Source organism: Diuraphis noxia, unplaced genomic scaffold (genome assembly GCF_037042655.1).
Source record: "Diuraphis noxia isolate RWA-SAM2 unplaced genomic scaffold, SU_Dnox_SAM2 contig0002, whole genome shotgun sequence".
Classification (NCBI taxonomy): Eukaryota; Metazoa; Arthropoda; class Insecta; order Hemiptera; family Aphididae; genus Diuraphis; species Diuraphis noxia.
The window spans coordinates 5,639,284-5,655,764 of NW_028301712.1; positions in this window are offsets into that span (position 1 = coordinate 5,639,284).

Sequence of the window (16,481 nt, forward strand, 5' to 3'; positions counted from 1 at the left end):
TATTAACACTTTTATTATATTTTAAAAATTTTGTTTTAAACGTAAATGATAATGATTATTGTTTTATTAACATTTTTATTATATTTTTCAAACCATTTTTATTTTATGTGTTAATATATTGCAAGACTGATATTTTTGTAGGAGTTAACACTATCTTTTATAGGAGTTAACACTATCTTTTGTAGGAGTTAACACTTAACACTATTTTTTTAAGGAGTTAACACTATCTTTTGTAGGAGTTAACACTATCTTTTGTAGGAGATTACACTACATTTGTTGGAGTTTACCATTCCCCCTATCATCCGGTGTTATAGTATAAAACTTTTCGATTTATGAGGACACGACACCCGCATGTGTTATCTCCGCCTTACAAGTGCATAACATAGCGAATTGTACGCTCAGCAGATCACGTTTAGCTCCAATAGTTTAACATTTAGTGTTAGTCGACCACTCATAAAAATTAAAGATAACATTATTATGGAGGGTTTCTCATAGGCTTTTTATTACATTTTAATTTTAAAGCGAGTAATGTGTATATTAAGATATAGAAATTATTTAGATATGTAAAATTTACAATTTTAAAATACACATAACTCGCTTTAAAATTAAAATATAATAAAAAGCTCTCATAGCCTCCATAATAATGTTACCTTTAATTTTTATGAGTGGTCGATCAACACTAAATGTTAAACTATTGGAGCTAAACGTGATCTGCCGAGCGTACAATTTGCTATGTTATGCACTTGTAAGACGGAGACAACACATGCGGTTGTCGCGTCCTCTTAAATCGAAAAGTTTTATACTATAGCACCGGATTATAAACGGTTGGCAAAAAAGCTTACAGTGCTGTTGCACAAAAATAAGGATTGTATGGGCAAATCCTATGCATCTATAATCCGGTGTTATAATATGCAATTTTTTGATTAAATTGTTTATAGATTTTTTAATTTATTAATTTTTTAATTTTTTAATTTTTTAATTTTTATAATTCGTATCAAAATACGTCAACATTGATCATATTATAATTTATACAATTTTTATAATTTTTCTATGATTTTTCATTAGCTATAAACAAAATATTAATCCCATTTTATTATTATGTAATATTTTTGAGATAAAATACAATATAATAATAAAATTGGATTAATATTTTGTTTATAGCTAATGAAAAATCATAGAAAAATTATAAAAATTGTATAAATTATAATATGATCAATGTTGACGTATTTTTTTCCTATTTCCGACCCACGCGTAACATAGAAAATTGTATCTATAAACAATTAAATCAAAAAGATGCATATTATAATACCGGATTATGGATGCATAGGTTTTGGTTATAAATTTCTTATTTCGTGGAACTACAGTGTTCAATTAAACAATTTGATAATAGACGGTTGGTCAAAAAGCTTACAGTGTTTCACGGAATGAGAAATTTATACCAAAACTTGAATACAGTTTAAAAAATCATCACTCCGTAATCCTCTTCCGGTGATATCTCAATATCGACCGGTACGACGAGTGGGTGGTGGTAGGTTGTCGGTCGGCCCGTGGTTCCGGTTGCTCGAGGTTCGATGATGTAATATTACCTCCGGTACCACGGAATCTGGGCGGGTTTGACTCGTCGTCACCTGCTGATATAGAACTGGTATTGGCTGGGAAGGAAGTTGTTTCGGATGTGGATGGTGCCCGTTTCTCTAGCCGGTATTGTTGTGATTTATATATCGACCGGTACGACGAGGGGGTGGTGGTAGGTTGTCGGTCGGCCCGTGGTTCCGGTTGCTCGAGGTCCGAGGATGTAATATTACCTTCATTGTACCACGGAATCTGTGAGGGTTGGACTGGTGCTGATATGGAACTGGTGTTGGCTGGGAAGGAAGTTGTTTCGGATGTGGATGGTGCCCGTTTCTCTAGCCGGTATTGTTGTGATTTATATATCGACCGGTACGACGAGGGGGTGGTGGTAGGTTGTCGGTCGGCCCGTGGTTCCGGTTGCTCGAGGTCCGAGGATGTAATATTACCTTCATTGTACCACGGAATCTGTGAGGGTTGGACTGGTGCTGATATGGAACTGGTGTTGGCTGGGAAGGAAGTTGTTTCGGATGTGGATGGTGCCCGTTTCTCAAGCCGGTATTGTTGTGATTTATATATCGACCGGTATGACGAGGAGGTGGTGGTAGGTTTTTGGTCGGCCAGTGGTTCCTGTTGCTCGAGGTCCGAGGATGTAATATTACCTCCGGTACCACGGAATCTGGGCGGGTTTGGCTCGTCGTCTCCTGCTGATGTAGAACTGGTGTTGGATGGAACGGAAGTTGTTTCGGATGTGGATGGTGCCCGTTTCTCTAGCCGGTATTGTTGTGATTTATATATCGACCGGTATGACGGGGGGGTGGTGGTAGGTTGTCGGTCGGCCCGTGGTTCCTGTTGCTCGAGGTCCGAGGATGTAATATTACCTCCGGTACCACGGAATCTGGGCGGGTTGGGCTCGTCGCCTCCTGCTGATATAGAACTGGTGTTGGCTGGGAAGGAAGTTGTTTCGGATGTTGGTGGTGCCCGTTTCTCTAGCCGGTATTGTTGTGATTTATATACCGACCGGTACGACGAGTGGGTGGTGGTAGGTTGTCGGTCGGCCCGTGGTTCCGGTTGCTCGAGGTTCGATGATGTAATATTACCATCATGGTACCACGGAATCTGTGAGGGTTGGACTCGTGCTGATGTAGAACTGGTGTTGGCTGAGAAGGAAGTTGTTTCGGATGTGGATGGTGCCCGTTTCTCTAGTCGGTATTGTTGTGATTTATATATCGACCGGTATGACGAGGAGGTGGTGGTAGGTTTTTGGTCGGCCAGTGGTTCCTGTTGCTCGAGGTCCGAGGATGTAATATTACCTCCGGTACCACGGAATCTGGGCGGGTTGGGCTCGTCGCCTCCTGCTGATATAGAACTGGTGTTGGCTGGGAAGGAAGTTGTTTCGGATGTGGATGGTGCCTGTTTCTCTAGCCGGTATTGTTGTGATTTATATATCGACCGGTACGACGAGGGGGTGGTGGTAGGTTGTCGGTCGGCCCGTGGTTCCGGTTGCTCGGGGTTCGATGATGTAATATTACCATCATGGTACCACGGAATCTGTGAGGGTTGGACTCGTGCTGATGTAGAACTGGTGTTGGCTGAGAAGGAAGTTGTTTCGGATGTGGATGGTGCCCGTTTCTCTAGTCGGTATTGTTGTGATTTATATATCGACCGGTACGACGAAGGGGTGGTGGTAGGTTTTCGGTCGGCCAGTGGTTCCTGTTGCTCGAGGTCCGAGGATGTAATATTACCTCCGGTACCACGGAATCTGGGAGGGTTGTGCTCGTCGCCTCCTGCTGATGTAGATCTGGTGTTGGCTGAGGAGGAAGTTGTTTCGGATGTGGGTGGTGCCCGTTTCTCTAGCCGGTATTGTTGTGAATTTTGTAACCTAACTTTTTCTCTGTATTCCAGCGACCGCTTTAGGTTCCGGCATTGGCGGGAGTTCTTGAAAACCGGTGCAGCCTGAGTTGGGACGGTGGCCGTGTTGACTAGCGGGTTGACGGCCGTCACTGAAATTGGCCCAGTTTTCACCGACGTACGGGATGGCGGCCGTATCGGCGATGTCCGCGGTGTTTGGGCCTGCCGTTTCACGAATCTGGGGTTACGGGGCCTGTTGTTATCCCGCACAGATGTCGTCGGGTCACCACTTATCGCTGTATTGTAGGACATCCGGTCTTCCCAACCCCGTTTATAAGCGGCCCACAGCGCTGGATCCGACTGAAATTGCGACAGCGTCATCTGCTCCACCATTTCCGCCTGCAATGTCATGTGGTTGGCGGCGTCCGTGTTGGTTGCCCTACTGATCATTTTTTGGCCGCATTCCAACACTTCGGCCGCTTGTTGCAAGGTGGTGGCGGTGGTGGTATGAATGTAGCACTGTAATGTATGTAATATATTATGTAAATTGTTGTACTGAATAAAGAAAACTTGCGATTTTTCATGTGTGTGAGCGCGGTGCTTAAATGAGAAGCCCAAAGCGCGGGGCCCGGGGCGTGGGCCCTGCGAGGGACTGTTCAGACTGTAATAAAGATAACTACAATATTATGCTGTTTTTGGTTTGTGATGATCGCTTCCGCGTAAAGCGTCAATGTGTGTACATTCCATGAATTCGATTTAGATAGATAAAAAAAATTAAAAAAACTAACGTGTATTCTGTCCAATTTAGAATCCATCGGTGTCTCCGGGGTAGCCGGGCCTTCAACGAGTTGAATTGCCATTACCATCGGTTGGTGTGCGTCATCCACCCTGCTGGAAACGATATCGATATCAGTAACCACTGGTTCTGGTACAATCTGAACGCTTGGGTCCTCGGAACCGGAACTCTTAGTCATGGGTCCGGCGAAACAAAATAACCGCCGGATAAAACGCTTGGTTTTTTTCCACGACGTAACTTTCACAGGCAATGTGTTGTTCGGGCCTATTACTTTGCACTGGGAATCTGATTGTGGTGTCGAGTTAGGAGCATCCGCTAAACCACTGATTTCTTCATCAATATTTTTCATACTGACACAAACACTGATGATATTATAATATATGTGATATAATATACTATATTAAATATACGAGTGATATAATATAAATTATAATTTAAATATATTTTAAATATATGTATGAACTAAGATTGCATTAATATAATAGTCTTTTTCAAACTTATAACAACTGCCTAATGAGAGAAATGACATTTGTAAAATGTATATTACTGGTCAATATTTATTTCGAACACTTAAGTTACCCATAGCAACAAGATTTAAATAAATATTAAAACCTTTTTTCTCCAAAATACACTTTTTTTAAAACTCAATAATAACCTATATATGGTTTATAATTTTTCACCATTATTTATTTATTTAAACGCCCGTGAAGGCTCAAATACAATATAATATAATATAATATATTATAATGTAAGAATATATCAATAATACGGTTATAGTAGGTATACGTAGTAAAGTAATCGTACCTAAAGAGCATAATAAAATAATATTCAATTACTTATTTTCATATTATTATTATGGTGAAATTCTTATTTTCGGCGTCTTATTAGAAATATAATGGCAAGTCTTAAGAATACATTCAGGGCCGGATTTAGGACTAGGCTACCTAGGCTATAGCCTAGGGGCGCTACGACTTGGGGGGGCGCTAAGCCGTGGATGGTGAATTTTTTTTTTTTGTAGATACTAGATAATATAATTACCATTTGCAAATTTAATTTACCGTCTACGAGAATTTATATAGTTGAACCTAAATATTAGTAATGACTAATGAATAATGTTTATTATTATAAATTAGTTCACTGTTGTAAATATATATATATATATTATATACATAATGTGATTGTGTATGGTAAAATGTGGGGTAACAATCACCGTATAAATAGTGTGTGATACATATTGAATATTGCATATAATATAAAAACAAGTTTTTTGTTGTGTCTATAAATCTAATTATATTATAATTCGAGCGGCAGCGTATAATACTTTCAGCGTCGACGGCAGTTTTAGTTAGGTACACTTATTTATAGCTTATTTATTATTTTGGTTTATATTTTTATCGCAATACACTCATTACAGTGTCAAATCACCAAGACTCAAGAGCCACTAATGGAAAATTGGACGGTTATACATATTTTATATTTAATATTATTGAACATTATACGATATTATTATTAAGTTTATACGCTCATTGCTCTGCAGTTTGTTGACTAGTTTTGTTTTAAATTATTTAATTAACTACCACCATGTCAAATAGTAAATTAAGTGGTGCACAAAGGAGAAAATTACAAAAAGAAAAATATGATAAACATAATAATGTAATGACAAAAGTGAAAAAGCTTGATCATTTTTTTAATGTTTTGCCATCTAATGTATCAAAAACATCAAAATCAAATGAAGCAGCCCCATCGTCTACATCTTCAGTTACAGAAAGCGATGATTCAAACGTAAAAGGTATTTAACTTAATTAAATATTTTAATATTATTAAGTATTAATAAGTGACAGACACAGAAGCTGCATTTGCGGCTCGTGCCGACGTGTGCACTGTGCAGGTGTACAGTTCAACAGTTGTACACACTCCACATAGAATTTTAAAGATAAAATAGTCAAAATGTATTTTAATTGTAATATGATATCTGTTAAACAATACATTTTATTCTATAATACAAAATAAAAATGTTATTATTTTATTAATGTTAATATGTGAATTATATGTATAGATTTCAATATTTCATCTTATTAAAAGAGATTTTATTAGACTAGTAATTAGTTATCAGAATAACTTTATCAGTCTTTAAGTACTGATATTTTCTTTTGCCGTAGGTACTCACAATTTTATTAATACTCGTATTTAAAAAATGAATTCAGTTGAAAATGTTTTTTATTTTTTTTTTTAAATTATTTTTAGTTACGCCACTGTTGCTTATTGTGGCTGTAGATAAAAACTGATTTGATTGTGACTGTGGAAAATTTTAAGAGAAAAAAAAATTATTGCAACTTTTCCAAATTTAGACACTGCTTTGAAAATGTATCTAACCATTATTCCATCAAATGCAACTGGTGAAAGATCATTTAGTATTTTAAAGAGAATTAAAAATTATCTAAGTAACTCCATTTCAGATACAAAAGTATCTAGTTTGGCTTAATTTAGTGCGAATTCAGAATTACTAGAATCCATGAACTTCAACGACTTAATAAATAAGTTTGCAGCAACTAAGTCAAGAAAGCGCCAAGTATAAATATTATTAATTATAATAAGTATTATGGATGAAAAAAAATGCATTGATTATTTGTTTTTAGTTATTTTGTAATTTTTTTTATTTAATAAAATATATCAAGAATAATATTTTTTTCTGTCATCATAATAAAATGTATTTTTTTTGCCCTTCTGGTCTAGTATCTTTTAAGTATCTTACTCAACAAAAATTTAGGACTCAATTTTTTAGGTTGACTTCAAAAAAAATTTAATTTTATGATTATACATTTTTGTATAAGGAGGGGGACTCTCAGCTCTTATTGAATAAATGATGTTCCAAGGAGTAGGGGCGTTTGGTTTTTATTAGCCTAGGGGCGCTTCTTAAGTAAATCCGGCCCTGAATACATTTAATTGTTCCCCTAAATTGCATAACTTTTAGTATCACTTTATTATGACTCAATTATAAAATAAAAAAAGATTTTACAGCAGAAACCCATTATAATTACATAGATAGCGTAATATAATACATACTTGTTTATTACTTTATTCAAGAAAGAAAAAAAGAAAAACAAGGTTAACAATTCTAAAGTATAATATGTAACAATAGTAGGTATTTAAATTTGTTTGTAAAACCACTGTATATTATTATTATTAATATAATATTAATTATTAATTATTCCACTTCATTTGTAGTTCTATATCATATCAATAAAAAAAACGATACAGTTTAAATATTAGACTTCATAATATAATAACTTGAACATTAATAAATATCCAGATATTAAGTTTCTTTTGGAAAAAAATGTATGGTTAAAATAATGTATAATGGGTGTCAAAGTATTACGCGGAGACTATAAAAAGTTTTCTGAAAAATTATAAGTTTGTTATATTAATAATTCAAATATATTATCACTATTGTTATTATTATTATTATTATTATTTACACAATAATATACATATACAATCTGTAAAATAGGTACACAATTAGCATATATGTTATAAGAGCTATGATAACATGAGTAGATGAGATAAGAAGCCATCCATTAGTGGCACTTGACTGGGAGTTGTTTAATTATCTAACTAAATATAAACTATTATTATTACTAAAAAAAAAAACTGAAATAAATATTATAATAGGTATATACCTAATATATTTAATAGAAATAGTTATATATTTTATGTATTTATATATATTAGTGTACTATATACCTTTATTCTGTTATTTGTTACCTATTATAATATATTAATATTATTATTTATCAGTCACTGCATTTGCTTGGTTTTTTTGTAAACCTTTATTTATCCAAATTGGACACCACAAATCTCCTTATGATTATATAGTACCTATAATTACTTACTAAGTAGTCATATTAATATTGATTAATATAATAAGTCAAGTTGGGAACGTCAAAACAATGTCGTGGCCCACAACCCACGGGTGCAGCCAAAATCTTAAAAACGGTCCGGCACTAACCGCATCATGTAGATTAACGGAAAAATGCTGCAATTTGTGCAACATGGTACAATATTTTATAATATTACGGCCGGAGACTTGGATGTTGCGAAACAGCAAATATGTCTCCGGCGCAGAGAAAGGGCCTGCGGGGTACCTGCAGCAGCGACCATCATCGTTATTATATTATACATCATTGTCATTTGTCGATGTATAATAATTATTACTGTGGCGGGATGTGCGACGTGACCGCGTGTGCCGGGTGGGTCATACACGCCCGCGGCGACTATGGGCGGGCGCCGCTGTGACGATTAGATTTTGACAATCGCAGACTGTATTACACGCACTGGCTGCAACGCCTACATCTGCGTGCATTGCACTATAATGCCTGCGAAATATTTTAATAGTTTTAATAATAATGTACACACCGTGTCTCACGATTATCTGACGTGTGGAATAACTTTTTTTTTTTATTAGAATAAGCCTCGGCAGCGAAGGCCACTGGCTGACGTTTTGACAATTAACAATGATATAAGATTACCTAGTTATTACAATGATTTTGTTAGTGCATTACATAATATTATGGTTAATTTTTTACAATAAATTTTCGATTTGCAATATCTTTGATGAAGCTTAGAGTATTTGTGATGGTTTCTATGTTCGGGCCTAGTGATTCGTTTAGATGTTCTGGGATGTTATGCTTGTTTCTGGCGGCTTCAGTTTGTCTGCATTCGACAAAAATGTGTTTGATTGTCAGGGGGCTCCGCATGATGCGCATTCTGTTTGTTCTTCTCGGTTCATTAGGCAGCCGTGTGTGTAGCGAGTATGGCCTATTCTTAGTGTAGTTAATATTACTTCGTCTTTTCTATTAAGATTTGCAATGTTTTTTCAACGTTCAGTTGTACGCTTTATTCGCTGAGTTTAGTTATTTTTCTTCTCCGTTTGAATGACTATTTTTCTTTAATTGCAGAATTAATACATCTTAGCTTGTCTTCATAGGTGCAGAGTATTTCGCTTATTTTTGTCATCACGTTGTTGGCTGCTTCTTTTGCTAGGTAATCTGCTTTTTCATTACCTTCTATGTTGCTGTGTCCAGATATCCTGCAGACAATGGTTATTTTGTTTTCGTAGTTATTTACTGTTTCTATTATTTTTCAGGAATGACTTTTGTTGTATTCAATATTAAAAATTTTTTTTCTGTATAACTCGTGGACACTGCTTGCGCCATGTTTTTAGTACTTATGATTTTTTTTGTTTTTATTTTTTAATACTGAAAATAAAAATCTTAAAAATTGATAAAAAAAATTGTTTGGATAAATTCAAAATACCCTATTTGTGAATTATTATTGTATTCATTGTATATTTGATAATAAAAACAAATTTGATTGTAAAAAGACTTATCTAAGTCAAGAAGTTTAATTTTTAGAATTTGCTAATATGAGTAAATTTCTTAAATTATTTCCTTATCATATAATATTATCAATTTTTTTCATACGGTTTATTAGCATAATTTTCTGTCTCTGAGACACCATATTATTATTGTGTAGTACAGAGTTTTGTCTCAGCGCCACGCTTGAATCAGTCACGTTGGCGTTTACTATAGCTTTTATCAAATAATTTATGTACATTTTTTATTTTATTCCTTGTAAACTTGCACGCAGGGGTGTAATACGGGGTGATGAGAGGGATAGATCCTCCCCCCAAAAAACTTTTATTTTACTGCTAACGTTTTATATTTAGTGGTGTAGGTTATAGATTGAGGCTTACAAATTTTTCTATATAATCCCCCCCCCCAAACAAAATTCCTAATTACACCTATGCTTACACGCCGTACATATTGAATACCATAGACGCCAATAGTGGGAGGCTTGGAGTGTATTAGCACCTTCAATTTTAAAATCAGCATCCTCGAATAATGTTCGTGTTTTTTTTTATCAAAAACTTCTCCTCAAAAAAAAAAAAAAAAAAACTAAAATGAGATAATGCATAGCTTAAGTACCCTTAGTTTTTTTTTCTAATTAAAATTCCGACTAGGTATGTTGAATATTACCCTGCGGTATAATCGAAACATATATTATTATTATTTTTTGTATTTTAGACATATTATATAGTTAAATAGTTGTACGTATTATATTATCGTAGCAGCATAATATACAGCGTATATAGGTACTGAGTATAACACATTAACGCTATACAAACAACAGACGTCGATAACACAATAATAATTTATAGATACATACTGTGAAGTTGCTTTGAACGTAACATTATGGGTAGGTAAGTGCGCCGGACCCGATGATAATATTATTATGTTATATAACTTGATGTAAAATGTTGTAATAACGTTGGCGGGATGTGCGTGTGTGCACGAACGGCTGTCAAAAGCACAGCCTGCACGGTCACGTGGCGGCCACCACGGCGCCGCGGCGAGTCGTCGACGATGTATGCACGTAACAAACAATAATAATTGTTTATTTCGGAAGACACAAACGAGGGGTTAGTCGATACAATAACGCGTGTACTACACACGCAGGCCTCTATTGTATTTATTATTATTATTATTATTATTATTAGGCTGTCGTGGTCGTGTCGAAGTTTGTACGCAGCGTTATGTTTTCCCAAATAATTTCATTTATTTTTTTTTTAAATCTCAAAACGCACATAGGTAAGCGATATTATCTGCAGAAATAAATTGTATACTAGATGAACTAAAAAATAATTGGGCTCATAATTATTGACGGCGCAACGTCCCGAGCTCAAAAACGACTCCCCTCGTTTCGCCTATGTCTTCGTTGAGTTTTTTTCGATTGAATATGATAAAATGATTTCTTGTTGAAGTCTAATAACAATTGCATTGTTTTTGCGTATCGCACTCAACATTTTGGGAATCAGTGTCTCAAAATCTGAAGCCATATAGTCTTCTCAGAAAATGTTCTTTCAATATATATATTTTTTTACGTATTGTACCATTATACACTACCAATGTCCTGTATGATGGATATCTTCTAAACATGTTCGTTTACTATTAGGCGTAAAACTTTTAAAGAATTATATTATATAATTAATTGTTGGATTAACAGGATAATGTTTAAAAAAAATATGCTATTAACTATAAATCTAATTAATTATATTATAATTTTTTTTAAATGAGAAATTCGAAAAAAAAAAAATATATTTTATGGTACCTATATAGAATCCACGTTAAGCTATTTATGAATTCGTCATACTAAAAAGAATGACACCTAATACCTGCAGAAGTTATGTCAAATGAGGTGCAATCAGGGCCGAATTTAGGGGGGGGCGGGGTCTCCACAAGATTCAATTAATAAGAGGCCCTACAAAATAATTACCTTTTTTTTTAATTTTTCTAGTAATTTGCAAAAAAATATCCTATTTTAGACAAGAAATTAATAGCATGATGAGAGAATACCCCATCAATAATATAATTTTAAAGTTTAAGTTTTAAAGCATGTAGATCAACTAAAAAATCTTATATTTCAATCTTATGTGGGCCCGGCGACCCCCACAACCTTAAACCCGACCCTGGGTGCAATTATTTAAACATCTACATAGATACCAGTGGCGGTCCTTTACCGATTCCAGGAGGGGGGGGGGCGAAATATTTTTCACATTAAGTACAATAAGTACTCAAAAATAGAAGTCATATAAAAATATTTATTTCATGTAATAATTTTATATTTTATATTTAACCAAGGGGGGCGATCCACCCATCCCCCCGTAGGACCGCCATTGATAGATACCTAAATAATATAATACCATAGCTGACCCCGTGCTCTTTAGTGTCCGTAAAATATGCCAAATCTTACGTGATACAACCTTTTTTTCCATTCATTGTTTAATATTCAATGTAATGTTGTGCGAAAATCGAAAAATAATATATATTTAATTTTAAACCAGCGGATCAGTGCATATTGTAATCCACATATTATTTTAACCTCGTAATATGGTTGGTACTAAATTATATACTAATAGGTATACAAGTGTTAAAAACTTTGAATAAATTGTTTGGTTAGTTGAATAGTTTGAAATGCTTATAATTGTACACCGGTACGAAAAAAAAATCCACGTCAATTATTCGTTAGTAAAACATTAAACAGATGACCAAGGTTTTGATGTTACCTGCACAGACTCCCTGCAGTTATTATGCCTGTAATGACAGTTGCTAGTTACTGTAACACATATGTTCAAACAGACAACACGATGCATGTTTGAACAATTATTAGTTCAAAACACAATTTTCGTGTGGTCAAAAATTTAAATCTATACTTAGTATCACTAACACTAATATCCGTTTATTTAATCATCAGATCCCACGAAGTCGATTAACAAAACCTAAGCTTTAGTCAAATAAAATATGCATATTTGTAAATTGTTATCGTATATAAAATAAATTAGGGCTAACACTATATAATACATAAAATATACGGTTTCAAACTATTATTGCCACTTGATAACTTTTTTGCCACCCCTATAGGACATCTTTAAATTTGTTTCTACGATTGATTTAAAGCGCTTTAGTTGCAATCATCTAATATCAGTGTTGAGTAAATTACTTTTTAAACCAAATACAATTACGTTACTTGTTACATTGAATATTTTTATTTAAATAACACACGAGTTATCTGACATAATTTTTATCGCGTTCCTTATATATAATTTTTTAAATTAATAACACAATCAGTACATAACGATTACCTAATATAAGTATAGTGATATATTCAATATTGTCATATATTATAATTTTATACTATTTTTCTTTTGACTCCGCGGAAAATGAAGGTACTATATATACATAGTGTGAAATTCATTGTCCTTTGAGCGCATTTCTCTTAATACAAACCTGATAACAATTTATTACTATCTACTTAGACCCAACCAAAGAAAATTTTTTATGAATTTCTATCTAAGATAATTTGAACATTGCCGTAATTTTTACGTATTTAGTCAAAATTTGAACTTTAAATGCTTATAAAAAAATCGTGCTTATGTATTTTTCAACTGCTATTGTAACCATGTGTTAGGAGACTTATATTAAATTTTCAAGCTTTTCTACCCAATGAATACATTTTTATCGATGTTTATAGAAAGAAAAAAACTAAAAAGTTGAAAAATTAAAATGTTAGTAAACAGCTCAAAATAAATTAAAATAGTTTGAAAATTTTATCAAATATAGAAAATGCCTTTATAAACATTGAGTGAAAATTTCAAGTATCTGCGTTCATTTGTCTTAGAGTTACACCAAAATAAGAAAATCGCTAAATGAGAAATCTAGTGAAAATCCAATGTTGTAAAAATTTAAATTTCAAACGCTCATAAAAATTTAATTTGAATTTCTGGTGAACATTTTTTTGTGTGATAAAGATTGTCAAACTTGTAATGAATCTTGTATTAAATTTTCAAATTTTTGATTTAAAAAGAAATTTATTTATGGATTTCTAGCTTAAAATAATTTGTGAATTTTCGTGATTCCTACATATTTTGTCAAAATTCAAACTTTGAATGATTATAAAAAAAAACTGTAACAATGAATTTATTTTATTTTTCAACTGCTATTGTAAAAATATATTAGGAACCTTGTATTCAATTTTCAAGATTTTCTACTCACAAATAAATTTTTATCGATATTAATTAAAAAAAAAACTAATAGTGATCGAAAATTTCATATGTCTATAAATAGTTCAACTTAGGTCGAAATTTTTTTAAATTGCATGGTGAATAGAATATACTTATATGAACATTCTGTGGAAATTTCATGTATCTATGGTTATTAGTTTTAAAGTTACCTCAAAAACAAAAATCAATTTTGTCGAAAACTGATTGTGCATAAAGTTTCCGTTTTTCCCTTAATTTTTAGTTTATTTATCCCGATTATTTAGAAAAATATTGAGAATTTTCACATTTGACCTCCCCCCAAAGTACCAACTAGATTCACTTTCTGATCAAACGAAGTACTGAAGTCGAAAGTCGAAGCACTTTTTCTACCCCAAACCGTGATGACAGACACAAAACAAAAATTAAAAAAAAAAAAACACACACACATCATGGTAAAATCAATACATTCCTCGATTCGCTCAAAATCTAAAATCTAATTTTATTTGTTCAGAAGTACTTATAAGTTGCATACATTCAGATTTTCCATTCTGGCACACTAATTATTATTAAGAACTAAAACTATCTGTATTTACTACAAATATATACTTAGCCAGATGGCTTGAGAGATAAATAATGAAATCGCATAATTTTATAACTCCCGTTAAAATGGCAAATGAAAACAATGATAAAAATGTTGTTTCCAATATACTATTTTCAAAATTTAAGATACTACAAAATTAATTAAGTATGTAGGTAAACATATTTTTTTACCGTTAAATTATTTGGTTATATTTATCCTTTCTCAACTTATAAGATACTCAATTACTCAAGTAAATTTCAAGGAAGTTAAAAAATCAAGTCTGACAATCTGCATTCCCGAAGAAAACTAATCCCAATAATATAGTAAACTAAAAATATGTTAAATGAAAATTGTAGATCCTAATGTATTTTTTTAATTTTAGCGAATATTATACAAATATATTTATTATATGTATATTATTATACATAATTTTGTCAAAAGTTAAACTTTAAATGTTTGAGTATATTAATTGTTTTTAAAATATTAAATGATTTACTATCTATATAATACTATACATCACGTAATGACATTTTTTTATGCACTTCTATTGTTTGGAATATTGACGCGCATTTGATATAAGTAAGTTAATTTGGTGCTGGTAAACAGGCAATGCGCAAACTATAATCAACCGCTGAATGCTGACGATGCGTAAACGACGTACGACATTTTGGGACAGGTAAACAGACGATGCGCAAATGATATACGGCCCATTGACCGGACATTGCGGGGGCCGTGACGGAGCAATTGAATTGGCTCCCCTGCAATACAGGTAATCAATATTTTACCCTTAATAAGTACCTTTAAATTGGCTCCCAAAAATTTTTTTTCAAATATATATTGGTTAACAAAATGAACTTGCTCACCCCCTTTTTCCTTTAATAATGAAGTTATTTAAAATCTGATTTTTGGAATCTTAAAATATATACTCGAAGACCATATTTTCAAATTCTTGAGATTTTTTGTACCACTTAAGGCAGGGATGTCAAACCTTTTGTGAAGACTGGGCCACATACTTTATTTTTTTTAAATAATACATTCAAATTTAATGATTAAATTATATTCTATAATACAACTATATACATATTTTTTTGTAATTTCATAATAGCGAATAATAAGCAGAAATATTTGTATATATAATTTTTTTTCTCGTAATATTAATATATTATACTTATATACAATTAATTAATGGTTTTTAAACTTAAGCGAGGGCCGCGGCGTTGGACACCACTGACTTAAGGAGTGTCCTGTGGCGATACAAACTATTATTTTTCAAATTAGAATCTCAATTTTGTAAATTATTTAGCGGACATTTTTTTGTTGAGAATTTTGACGTATTGAAATCAAAATTATAATGAATAGTTTTTGAGTAATTTAACTTTGTGTTCTAAGGATAAATAAAGGTTCATCATGGTTTAGGTTTATAAAATATGTCTTTGAGTATATTTAAAGATCAGATTTTGATTAACTTCATTAATAATGAATCATTATTAAATTAAAAAAAGGCGGTGAGCATGTTTGGTGAATCGTCCTGACGCCCTGTATAGCATTGTGTTTGGCCAATTAAATTTGTTCGGCATTTTAGGTCAATATCAACAGTAATTATAGGTACATACCTACTGACATACTTTAAACACAAAATATTAAAATTACTACAAGCCATTTAAAACACATTACACGCCATTGGAGATCGATTAATGCAATAAAGTGAACATAACATTTTCACGAAAAAGGTATTTTATTTTTTTTTAAGCAATTATAATACCTTTGTCACATATTTTAGCTAGTTGAATTATATTTTCTTTCGCTCCACAAAATGTATCTATAACTCTTTTTTACACCTTTTCACTTTGTTGTCATGCACATCATATAAATGTACTCAACACTTCACTACTTCAGCAAAAACTCTTTATAAAACAAAAACAAAACAAACACATGAGACAATCATAATTTTTTTTTTGTATAAATGATTATATTTAGCGGGGTTTTTGTTTTAGTATGAATAACTATTCTCCGAATAAACTTGGAAAATATGTTAGACCGTTTTTTCCTACAATATTTGAATATGTCATTTCTAAATGATCAATATAAAA